The sequence below is a fragment of the Silurus aristotelis genome (genome assembly GCF_946808225.1).
Source record: "Silurus aristotelis genome assembly, chromosome: 2".
Taxonomy (NCBI): Eukaryota; Metazoa; Chordata; class Actinopteri; order Siluriformes; family Siluridae; genus Silurus; species Silurus aristotelis.
The window spans coordinates 38,089,324-38,102,853 of NC_139575.1; the positions used below are offsets into that span (position 1 = coordinate 38,089,324).

At 39.2% G+C, this 13,530-nt stretch overlaps 1 protein-coding gene across 7 annotated transcripts in view; it reads left to right on the plus strand.

Moving 5' to 3' along the window:
* The window catches only part of rptor (regulatory associated protein of MTOR, complex 1), a 66,804-nt gene that overhangs the window by 12,065 nt on the left and 41,209 nt on the right, over window positions 1-13,530 (plus strand). The window lies entirely within an intron of this gene.

Below are 13,530 nucleotides of genomic sequence, written 5' to 3' on the forward strand. Positions count from 1 at the left end.
GAAATGCAGCAGGTGGGAATCGTGGACTTTTCAGAAACGCATTAGGTCTTTAAAAGCCCTGTGGCCCAAATCATTTCTTCTTCTTCTCTCCCTCTTTCTCTCTCTCTCCCTCTCTCTCTCTCTCTCTCTCTCTCTCCCTCTCTTTCTCTGCCCTCTGGTCAAATAGTTTTTATGAATTATTAATCATTTCAGTTCTGCTGTTATATTTCACTGATCAGAGTTTAAAACTTCTCAGCACTGGAGGAGGAGGGAGAAAGGGAATGAGAGAGAAAAGAAAGAGTGAAAGAGAAAGAGTGAGGTAGAGTTATACAAGGACAGAGTAGAGATGAACACATGGAGAGAGAGAGAAAGAGAGAGATTATAGCTTATAAAACATGATTAGTAGAAAGAAGGAAAGAGAGAGAGAGAAGAAGAGATTGTAAGGAGAAATGGGAGAGAGATAGGAAGAGTGAAAAACTGGCATGAAAGACAGGAAATCTGAGCAAGAGAGACTAAAAGTAAGACAGGTGGAAAGAGTGAAAGAGAGGGATAAAGAAAAAAATGGAGAAGTGACAAAATGCAAAATGATTGAAGGGAGGAATAGAAAGAGAGAAAATTTAATGAAAGAAAGGAGAGAGTGATTGGAGCACAAATTGAGAGGGAGGAGAGTAAAAGAGGGATGAAGAAAGAGCAATAGAGGGAGGATAAATAATACAGGAGAGGGAGTATAATAAAAAAAGATTGAGTGAATAAGGTAATGGAGGCAGGGAGAAAATAAACGAGAAGGGAAAGAAAGAAAGAAAGAGAGAAAGACAAGTGATGTGATGGAGTGAATAAGGAAATGAAAAGAGAAAAATATGGAGAATGGTGAATGAGGGACACTGAAAGAAAGAGAGAGGGATTGAAAGAGAAGGATTGTAAATGAGGGACAGGAAAGAACAGAATGAGATGGATTGAATAGGAGAAAGAAGAGAGGAAAAAAAGATGAAAAAGTTAAATAAATAAACTTCAATGTGTAAATGATACATTGTTACTTTTATTTATTTATTCATTTCTATAAACCTGTATGATATTGGTGACATTAGGCTCTATGGCGTGTAGGGGTTAAGACACACACACACACACACACACACACACACACACACACACACACACACACACACACACACACCTCCCTGCTGAATCGTCGCTCTCATTGAACATTTAATGCTCTCGTTGATTAGGATGTCACTAATCACTAATGGATCAATGATGGGTTTATCCTCTCTCTCTCTCTCTCTCTCTCTCTCTCTCTCTCTCTCTCTCTCTCTCTCTCTCTCTCACACACACTCCATTTCTATCTCTCTCTCTATCATTTACTACTTCCAGTTAACCTCCATGTTTCCCTTCCTCCCTCCACCCCCGGACTGTCCTGATTGGTTCGTTCCACTCAGCACCGGACGCGAGTCTCTCCCTCCAATCGATTTCTGTTCCAAAACCTTTTACGGCTCGACTTCGCTTCGATTATCACATATACTGATTTTCCTTTCACGCGTGTCAACTCGTTAGTGAGAGAGAGAGAGAGAGAGAGAGAGAGAGAGAGAGAGAGAGAGATCTCACTAATGGCTTGGTCCTGTGAGTGGTTTTAATCAGACTCGGGACGGGAACTTGTCTGAAAATCAACAGATCGGGTTGAAGAAAACGCCACTTCGTCTTTCTTTTCCCCTCTTTAACAATTACCATTAGATCAATACTTTTTTCACACTTGTGTTTGTATTATTAAATAAAAAATTGGCCTTTTCCTATTATAATTCTTTTTTGAATGAGAGCGCAGAAGAAAAACAGAAGGAGAGAATAAAAGAAGTGAGAGAGAAAGTAGTAAGAATAGAATATGAGGTGGCTTTAAAGAAAAAAAAAAAGTCACAAATCTGAAGAGGATGTAAAGGCAAGGTGTGATGGAGGATGTGGGATGGAGGGATGGAGGGATAGAGTGAAAGTTCAGGAGGATGTCAGAGGAGCAGGATGAGAAGATGGAGTAAGTGGGAGGGCGGAAGCTTTTGGTTTCCTCCTTCGTCTGCTGGAGGGACGGGAGACACGCTGCGGTCTTTCCTGCAGCACCAGCCAGAAAATCAACCCCCACACACACACACACATACGCACATACAAATAAATATACACTTATGCACACACACACACATACATATTCACACACGTGCACATACAAATATACACTTACACACACACAGATGTGCACATACAAATATACACAGACACGCACACACACACACGCGCACAGATGTGCACATACAAATAAATATATACTTACACACACACACACACACACACACGTGCACATACAAATAAATATATACTTACACACACGTGCACATACAAATAAATATACACTTATACACACACACACATACACACAGATGTGCACATACAAATATACACTTATACACACACACACACACGCACAGATGTGCACATACAAATATACACTTACACACACACACACACACATGCACAGATGTGCACATACAAATAAATATATACTTACACACACACGTGCACATACAAATATACAATTTCACACGTACACGTAATCATTCTGATTGGTCGTCTGCTGTTGATTCGTTCTGTAGAACTGCAGCGGCAGTAGAACAGGTTTTATATAAATGCCTTCGTCTGAAGGTTATCATTTCCATGGCAACGGCTCGTTCAAACACACATGGAATCAGAAAAAAATGGAAATGAAAGGAGTCTCCGATGTCAGATTTGACACTGTAGTGTGTTTCTACACTTTTCTCTGTAATGTAACGGTCCTTGGTTTTTCTTCACCTATGTGTTATCAAAAGAGAGAAAAAAAGAGAGCCGGGTGAGGGGCAGGGCGTTTATAGCTGCTATAACATGAGGGAGAAGGTGATTTGCATTACAATATACAATTAAACAATTAAAGAAACACTTATTTATTTTATTAATAAATGTTGAGAAAAATGGAAGACATGCATTTAAACAGAACAATCTAAAAATTTAAAATGAATAAAAAAAACACACTAAAATAAACAGCATGTGGTGTCTGTGTTTCCCTCTAGAGCTATAGCTCGCACTCTGTAACGCAACCTGGAAAAACTATCTGTATGGATTTTTGCTGATAGTGCCAGCATCCAACTATCAGTGCTAATTATCTAACAAAACTGATGAATCGGTCTGAAAATAAATACCTAAAGGTGCTGTTCTTGGAGAGCGATGTTCTTTCCGCTTCATCACACCTCGAATCACTTTGTTGCTCCAGGCACCGGACGATTCAACAAAACAGGACATGATGATGGGGATTTTTTTTTAAAGGAAAGGAAGTGATATGGGTCCAGGCCCAGCGTGAGATGGGGATCGGTTTGATATCTGACTGTTTTCTTTACTAGACTTTTTTGTGGGGTTTTTTTCCACTATGCAATTCTGTTCATCACGTAATAAAGAATTGTGACGTTTCAATTGGGGAACTGATCAAAATAAAACTCCTTAACACCATGCACATGTAAACACACACACACACTCACACACACACACACACACACACACACAAAAATACACCCACACACTTATGCAAGAAGGTCACTCTGAAGTGATGGAGAAAAAGTTCCCTGATAATGAAGGATTCTGAAGAGAACAGGAGAGAAAGTCTAATAATCTCTATCTTTCTTTCATCTCTCATTTTTATTTCCTTTACCACTCATACTCTCTTTTTCTCTCTCCCTTCCTCCCTCTCTCTTATATTGTCTTGTGGACTCCATTAAGGCTGAGTAATTATTTGGCATGTTGAGCTCAGGATAAAGGTTCAGGCAGATGGAGAGATGGAGGATGTTAAACTTGCTGTGGAGATGAAAGAAAGAGCGATCGTGAGGGATAAAGGGAGGGATTGTGGGATGATTAATAACTGATGATGCTCTTAGCCGATTGTAAAGTCTTTATTGTCTTTGGCGTGGCGAGATGACGCACTGCTGACGGCTTCTACGTACAAAACACTGAAGAGGGAAGTGATTTGTGGAGGTCAGAAGAGGACGGGGAGATGGGTGAAGAAGTAATGAGTGATGGATGGATGGGGAAAGATGGATCGAGGGATGTATAAACATAGTGGAAAATAAAATACAAAGTGAGGGATGACGTGATAACAGTATGGGGTGATGGCTGGAGCAGTACATAGAGTGAGAGATGGATTGAGGGATGGATAAGTCGAGGGTGAATCGAGGGGAAATGACTGAATGAAAGAATGACTTAAGGAATGATTAGAGGCATGGACATAGAGGGAGGGATGGAGAGATTTAGAGTTTGATGAACGGATAATTAGATTAAGATATATCGATATATTTAATGAAAGATTAACAAATAGAAGAAGAACCATAGATGTAGTAAAGGATGGAGAGAGGGTTTGTTGAATGGACACATGTATTGAGTGATAGAGGGATGAGGAATGAGTCCCCTGTGCCAGTGTTGAAGTTAGTCCTTGTGTAATGAATGTATTAGGAAAGACTGAGAGATGGATAGAGGGATGGATAGACAGATGAAAAGATGGAAATATCAGACAAAGCGGATTTCTCTCTGCAGTGAAGCGCTCCAGAATGTGTTATATTGCATGTCGTTGTGTTTCAGGTTGCACTGTCGTAAGTGACAGACGATGATATCACTGTTGCTCTGTGTGTTTGTGTGTGTGTGTGTGTGTGTGTGTGTGTGTGTGTGTGAGAGATTGGAGGGTCTGACAGGTGTTGATTGTGCAGCAGTGCAGTTGTTCCATCGTCACCTCGGCATTTGATAACAGAGCCATGACACGTAAAAAAAAAACCCTGAAAATGCAACGCTTCATTTTTGTTAGCTTAGCACGCTCAGTTAGCAGTATGTCTTTCACGCTTTCGCGTTCAGTTGTGGTGTTTGAGTAAAGGCTCCAATGAGCAAGATTTGAGCTCATTGCCGTTCTCGAACGGAGGTTTAACTTGCATTAAGCTAACTTAGCTTACAGCTTTAATTACCCCAGGTCATCATCACTAGCTATGTATTTGTTACCTGTATTTAATTTAGGCAGCTAGTAATGATCTCCTGAGGTACTTTTATCTTTAGATATGTGAGCTAGCTATAATCACCTTGAGAGGTCCTCACTAGCTAATTTAATTTAATCTAACAGTTAATATGGCAAAAACTACCTCAGAATTAATACTTCCAGAGCTTATTATTGTATTTAATATTTACTACTTGTACTTAAGTTTGTAATAAAGCTAGTAATAAGGTCATTTTAAATTATAGTTAACTGAGCGAATTTAATTTAACTCAGGACGTCTTTACTAGCTAGGTAAAAAAAAATACAGTTAAGTTACCTCAGGAAGTTTTAACTTGCTTACTAATTCAATTATAGATAACACTTAGATAAGTTATGCTATATTAAGGTATAGCAAACAATACCTCAAGAAGAATTACCTCAGAAGATTATGACTAGCTGACAAACTTACAGCTAAAGCAATTAACCCACTAAGTCATTGCTAGCTTGCTGGCTTAAATGCGAATTAAGGTTAATATGACTAATATTCAAGAAAAGTTACCTCGGGAAAAAAGTTAGCTACATATTTATTACCGGTATTTTAGTAATAAACACTGATAATAATTTTTGTAGTTAAGTGTACTAGCTAAAAAGGTCCTTACTAACTTTCTAACTTAAACACAGCAAACAGTTACCTCAGGCTGTTATTACTAGCTATATAGACGTAAACCCGTCTTTTAGAAATAAACTCCTGAAGTAATTTTAAGTTCTAGTTGAGTGAAATAGCTGAAAAGGTCATTACTAGCTTGCTAAATTGAATTTAGCTAACAGCTTTCTACATTTGGTTAGAAAATTAGCTTAGGAGATTCCTAACTTGCTTCCTAACAAAATTACAGTTAAAGCAATTATCCCAGTAAGTCATTGCTAGCAAGCTAACAGTTAATACGGCTAACAATGACCTCAGTAAAGTTACCTCAGGAGGTTATTACTTGTTTGCTAACACAGTAGCGAGTAATAAATGTATGTATCCAGTTGGATTTTGTTAAAATGAAGTAATTGTGTCTTTACGTGTCCTTGTGGGCTTTTACTGAGGAAAGAAAATAACAAAAACCTGTGTTATTTTTTATGCTGTATTTTTTTCGTGATAATTAAATCAGAAAACTGTTGTGAAGTGTTTTGGCTCGTTCTGCTGGGGTCTGCGGCACGGCGCCTTTTACCTTCTGCTGTTTGTCGACTCCATCTAGCGCTAAAGTCTCAAGGTCGTTTCAGTAATGCGTTTAGTGTCAGGGTTTTTCTTTGAGGAAAACCTCAACAGACTGTCTTTATGCCAGACTTATTTATTTCTCATGTCCCGACTTCCTGTCTGCTCTGTTTTAGCCATAAATTCTTTCAGAAAAACATATTTTATCTGTCAAGGTCGTAAACCTGAGAACTCGCTTCAGTAAAAAGCCTCAAGTTTCACAAAAGAGTTAGAAATCACCTGATAGAATCATAAGAGATGTCCGTCCATCCGTCTGTCTGTTTTCTTTCCTTAGTTTTTGTTCATTCTATTTTTGGTAATATCGCATGCAATATTCATCTATCTAAAAAAGCTTTACCTGTATCTTTTCACATCACTTTTTCAGAATAATTGATCAAACTGACTAATAATTGTTAAAAGCCTATATTCATCATGTGACATACAATATTTTCTGCAAAATTAAAAAAAAAAAAAGAAGAAAAAAGAATGAACACACAATACTAGTAACAGGTGTGTACACGAGCGTACAGGTGTGTACACGAGCGTACAGGTGTGTACACGAGCGTACAGGTGTGTACACGAGCTTACAGGTGTGTACATGAGTGTACAGGAGCGTACAGGTGTGTACACGAGCGTACAGGTGTGAACAGGTGTGTACACGAGCGTACAGGTGTGTACACGAGCGTACAGGTGTGTACACGAGCGTACAGGTGTGTACATGACTGTACAGGTGTGTACATGAGCGTACAGGTGTGTACATGAGCTTACAGGTGTGAACAGGTGTGTACACGGGCATACAGGTGTGTACAGAAATGTACATGAGCGCACAGGAGTGTACATGAGCGCACAGGTGTGTACATGAGTGTACAGGAGCGTACAGGTGTGTACATAAGCTTACAGGTGTGAACAGGTGTGTACACGAGCGTACAGGTGTGTACACGAGCGTACAGGTGTGTACATGAGCGTACAGGTGTGTACATGAGCTTACAGGTGTGAACAGGTGTGTACACGGGCATACAGGTGTGTACAGAAATGTACATGAGCGCACAGGAGTGTACATGAGCGCACAGGTGTGTACATGAGTGTACAGGAGCGTACAGGTGTGTACATAAGCTTACAGGTGTGAACAGGTGTGTACACGAGCGTACAGGTGTGTACACGAGCGTACAGGTGTGTACACGAGCGTACAGGTGTGTACACGAGCTTACAGGTGTGAACAGGTGTGTACACGGGCATACAGGTGTGTACAGAAATGTACATGAGCGCACAGGAGTGTACATGAGCGCACAGGTGTGTACATGAGCGCACAGGAGTGTACAGATGTGTACATGAGCGTACAGGAGTGTACAGGAGTGCATGTGCATTATTGTTGTATTGTTAAATATCAGCCTGATTTTTATATATATTTTTTTAAAACCAAAAAGGTCAAACTTGTGTGATATTTATGCTGTCGATAGAGTTTTTATAGCGTGTGTATCGTTGAAAGCATCCTCTGGAAACACAACTGGCATTTATCGGCCTGTCAGAAATCTCGGTGTTTTTATCGACGAGGCCTTTTCTTTACTCCTCCATCGATCAGGTTTTAAATGAGGTATCTGACATTGTGTGCGTTATTTTATCCCATCGGATGGAAACAGCCTTCTCCCTACACACACACACACACCTCCCATGACCACACACAGACATGTTAATGCAGGACATATGATCGCTTTTCTACGCTTTCACTTATTACCACTCCTTGTATTATAAATATCTCTCGGTGTGAAAGCTCACACTCATCTAGACACGACACACACTTCCCGTTCGTGACTCGTTACCTGTCTTCAACTTTCCTGCCGTTGTTTTTTTTTTACCTCATATTCAGTCCAGGATTTTATCAATTCCAGGTCTATTGCTCTCCAGCTGGCATTTTTATCCATGTTTCATTCAGTAGGAGGAGACGTGCGCTATTATATGATCGTGATCGCTGTAATGTTGAAGCGATCGTATTCGCTGCAGCTAAAATTCACCTCAGGAGGTCTTTATCAGCTCGCTCCCCAGAAATACAGCAAAAAGTTCCTCAAGAAAAATTACCTCAACATACATACGTCTAAAATTACCTCAGGATGTTATTGCTAGCTAGTTTGGCTAGCTAAACTTTGTTAAATATCAGAGGGTTTCTTTACTAAATTGCTAATTTAGTTATACATCATCTTTAATACACCTAAAAATAACCGTAGTCAGTTATGACTAGCTAGATAATTTAAGTACAGCCGAGAAGTTACCTCAGTAGGGTTTTACTAGTTGGCTGGCTAAATTATGTCTAAAAGTACCTCAGTAAAAATGACCCCTATTACGAGCTAGCTAACTTAAATATATCTAAAATTACTTCAACTTACATACGGCTATTACCTCAGGATGTTATTACTAGCTAGCTAACGTAACTGCAGCTCATATTAGCCCATGAGGTTATTACAAGCTAGCTTTACTACACATAAGAAATTACCTCGGAATACTTTCTATTAATTATCTAATTTAGCTTAGCAGCATCTCCCTCCCACAGAAAGAGGAGTCATGTTTATCATATGATTAAATGTTTGTTGTTATGCTAACACTAATATTTGCATCAGAGCACACAGGTTTACAGCGTAGCAGTGAGACCATGTGACTTTATTAAATTGTGATTCCCGCAAATTACATCCTGTGTGCTAATCGCATATAATTAGTTTGTGTGTGTGTGTGTGTGTGTGTGTGTGTGTGTGTGTGTGTGTGTGTGTGTGTGTGTTTTAGCATGATCTTTAGCAAACTTTCAAACTTTATCTACGTTTAATACGCAGTGCAATGAGCAGACGTACTGCGGGAGGATTATATAATCTGCACATGAGGCGTGCGTGTGTGTGCTCGTGTGTGCACGCGCGTGTGTGTGAGAGAGACAATAAATGACAGTGTGTGTATGTATTATTGTATAATAGTACATCATGTCTGTGTCTTAGTGAGTTGTGGTGTGTGTGTGTGTGTGTGTGTGTGTGTGTGTGTGTGTGTGTGTGTGTGTGTGTGTGTGTGTGTGTGTGTGTGGTTGCACACTGACTGACACAAGTCCTCTTCATTCTGCAGCCAGTTACATAACACTCTCACTTAGTCACACACACACACACACACACACACACACACACACACACACACACACTTGTGCACAGACACACACTCACACATTGTCCTGCTGCTACTGACTCTGTGTGTGTGAAAGCAACAGACTGCAGTAAGATGTAGTGTAGATGCTGAGGCAGAGACGACTTCTACCAAGGCAGAGGCACCTCCTCTCCTGCTGTTTCTCTCACACACACACACACACACACACACACACACACACACACACACACACACACACACACACACACACACAGACACTCACATGCTGAATATAAATAAGAGTATATCTCTTAAATATAATATATAAAAAAAAAACCGCTGCAGCAGAAGAGAATTGTATTTGTGAAATATAATTTTCCAGATTATTTGTGGATTACACCGAAGTCGGTGAGCGGTCCTGTTCCTGTACGCGCTCCTGTGATGTTCGATTCCACCTCGGACACAGTGATGCACCCAATGAGGACACTACATTAAAATAAACGTTCAAAAATCCCTTGTTTATTAGTATTTATAAGTGAATGCCGGAATGCCGTGTGAGGAACGTTGGTGTGTATGGAATACTAGGTTGTGGGGATTGCTGAGGTGTGTGAACTGCTAATGTGACGGGAATGCAGAAGTAAGTAGATTGCTAGTGAGCAAAGCCACGGAATGTGTAAGGAATGCTCAGTGGTGAGGAATGCCAGAGTGTTAGAAATGCTGCAGTGTAAGTAATACTGAGGGATGGGGAAAACTGGAGTGTAAGGAATACTGAAAGATGGGTAATGCTGGAGAGTAAGTAACACTGAAACATGGAGAATTATGCAGTCTAAGGAATACTGTAGGGTTTGGGAATGCCGGAGTGTTAGGATTACTGAGTGTGGGGAATGTCGGCATGTAAGGAATGCTGCATGGTGGGGAATGTCAGAGTGTAAGGAATACTGAAGGATGAGGAATGCTACAGTTTAAAGATTGTGTGAGGAATTGAAGTCTAGTTAATTGGCGTGTACAGAATGATGAATGGTTGGGCATGCTGTGTTTGATCTCCCACAGGAGTGTTTCTCAAACCTTCTTTCTCCACTGAGATTTAGAACAAGACCATCCCCTCCGGTCGAATGTGTAAATTTCGACTCGGCCTTGTCCCAATCCTTCACTCAGTCTATCTCCACCTCTCTGTCTTTCTCCTTGTTCACTTTCAGCTCCAGGGAAAAGAGTGTTAAAGCTATCGTGCCCTGTTACCACGGAAACCAGCAACTTTTTTCTCACTCCCTCACAATAAACCTGGTGTGTGTGTGTGTGTGTGTGTGTGTGTGTGTGTGTGTGTGTGTGTGTGTGTGTGTGTGTGCGTGTGCGTGCGCGCGCGTCGTGATTTGAATCATCAACTATTGTATGATGGTTATTTTTCTTCAGTGAGAGATTTCTCAGCTTTTTCTGCAGTAGTGTTACAGTAGGAAAGGTAACGGAGAGGCATTTATTATAGCCAAAAGCTCAAGAAATATGTAAATAAATAAATAAATATTATTTTTAGAAATCCTGCTGGTTTGTGAATAAATCTTACTATAAAATATACACTCAAAACTTTTACATAAAAAAGCCAAAACTGTGTTAAATAATTAATGAATTTTTTGTTCAAATAGTTTGTTCATTCAGCTTGGTTTTATAATTTATTTATTTTGTTAATTATTGAAATTTTTACAGTTTTTTTTTTTCTTTTAATCTGGTGGTTTTTTTTATTAGAATTTTAATGTACACATTTATTTTATATTTGTCATAGTGAAACCCATAAAGTAATAATTTGCATTTCCCCCCCCATTATAACTGTAGCTAACGTAATAATAAATAAATAAATAAATAAATAAATAAATAAATAAATAAATACTTATGATTAAACAAATTACCTCAAGTGCAGCAAAGAATTTGTTCTGGAGGTCATTACTGTCTAGTTAATTTAAAAACATTTAAAAAATTTACCTCACAATGTTATTACTAGCTACTTAAATTATATATGACAAAAATTACCATAGCTTGCTAACTAAAGTACAGCTAAAATTTATTTGGCAAGCTTAGATTATCTATGGGTTTTATTAATAGCTATCTATTTTGAATACAACTGAAATTACATCAGCTAGTCACCCACAAAATCGCAACATGTATTTTAGTAAGCTTACTTAAATTACTTAATACTAGCTCTCTAATGTAATATGACTAAAACTGCATCAGTTCGCCAAGTTAAATACGACAGAACTGACAATATATTACTCAGGAGGTTCAGAAGGTTATTACAATCTAGATGTCTTAAATATGGCGAACATACTAGTTAAGTTTGCCAAATTAATCACAGCTAAAATATATACCCCAGACTGTTGCTAGCTAGCTGGATTAAATATGACAAAATTTCCCTTGCTAACATAAGTACAGCAAAGAAGGATACAGAATCAGAATATTTAATTTCTGATTGTGATTCTGAAATTGTTTATTGTTACAAGCCAGCTAACTTAAATACGGAATTTTGTTTACATGAGCTAGAAAAAATACCTCAGGATGTTATTGCTTGAAACTGAAATACGAGTTTAATTACACAAGTTCACCAAGTAAATATGGCAAAATTGACAAAGTATTACCTCAGGTGGTTATTTCAAACCTGCTCATTTAAACATGTCAAAATGTCCCTCAGCTAGCTAACTTATTTAAAGCAAAATATAAACTCAGGATGTTATTAATAGCTTACTACCATGAGCTAAAAACTAGCTGAGGTCCTGAGCTGGTTATTAATACTTAGCTAACGTAACAAATCACCGTCTCTTCCTGATGAATATAGAGTCGGATTTGCTGCTTTCGAAAGTCGCTTTATGGCACCATGTTTACTTAGCTAGCTGGTTTTATTAATATCGATTACAATCCTGTTCCCTGTTTGAAGTAATGTTTGTGTAATGACTGTGTTGTTGTCATTGTCGGAGTGTGTGTGTGTGTGTGTGTCTCACTTTTCGGCCGAGTCGATAAGGTCGTGTTGAAAAACACCTCGTATTAAAGTGCATTGCAGCGTCATAAAATGTAAATTGTGCTTTTATTCGGATCATAAACGTTCTCAGCTTCGCAGTAATGTGTTGCATAAAAGCCAATGTCGGCTTTTTGTCATGAATATTTAATCTTTCGTCTTTCTTAAATTATTTACTCGCAGTAACGACTCTCGCGTCGTTTTTTTTCCTCATCGTCTTTCTGAAACGTGATGAACATCTCAGGGAGGAGAGAAGAGCGAGAGAAACGAGGGATTTTGTGAGGTGATACCTGCGAGAGAAAATCTGAGAGGGTGTGAAGTCTTGGGAGACTTAGGCTCTATGTAAAGCCTTTTCTCTCTCTTTCTCACACACACACACACACACACACACACACACACACACACACAGTACCTGAGAAACTTATCTCCCCATCCATCTCGCTATCCATCCATCCATCGGGCCATCTATACTTTCCTCTCAAATAACACGTTCCACACTCAAGCTCGTCTCGTTCTTCTCGCTAATGTAATAACGTCTCCATTTAAGCTCGGTCTAATCTCGTTCCACACTTGATCCGATAGCGGCCCTGCGTCTGGATCAGAACACAGCCGATAGCGTAACCCGTTAGCGTAAGACGATCGCGTCTCCCCGTTATCGTCTTTGTTCATTTCGATTTATTTCAATCGCCTTTTTAATGATCGTGAAACAAAGGGGGCGGGGCTTAATTGCTAAACCCAGTGTAAAATCATCTAATTACATAGCATAATGTTTCAAGTCTGGTGGCACCGAGCTAAGATTAACTATCGTAGCTAACACAAGGGATGTTTATGACTGATCCCTGAAAGACGATCAGTGGCGATCATGTTTGCTAGAGAGAAATACCATGTGCTATTATATTGTGTAGGTTTTTTTCATGCTAACAAATGAAAAGACATGCTAATCAGAAGTTTTTTACATTGGCCCACTGTCGCTAGGGATTTTTTCTGTCTGATTCCCGTTCACACCCTTTCTTTACCCCTTTAGCAGAATGACCAGGTTGAAGCCACGCCCCCTTTAAAAAATTTGTTTATGTATCTCAGGTTCTTAAAATTAGACACGTAGTTTTATTAAAGGAACCTGGTGATCATGCTAGCATCAGGCGCTGATCAGCTAATAATCTGCTTTTCGTGTTTTATAACCAGACATGACGCTAACATAAGCTAACGTTA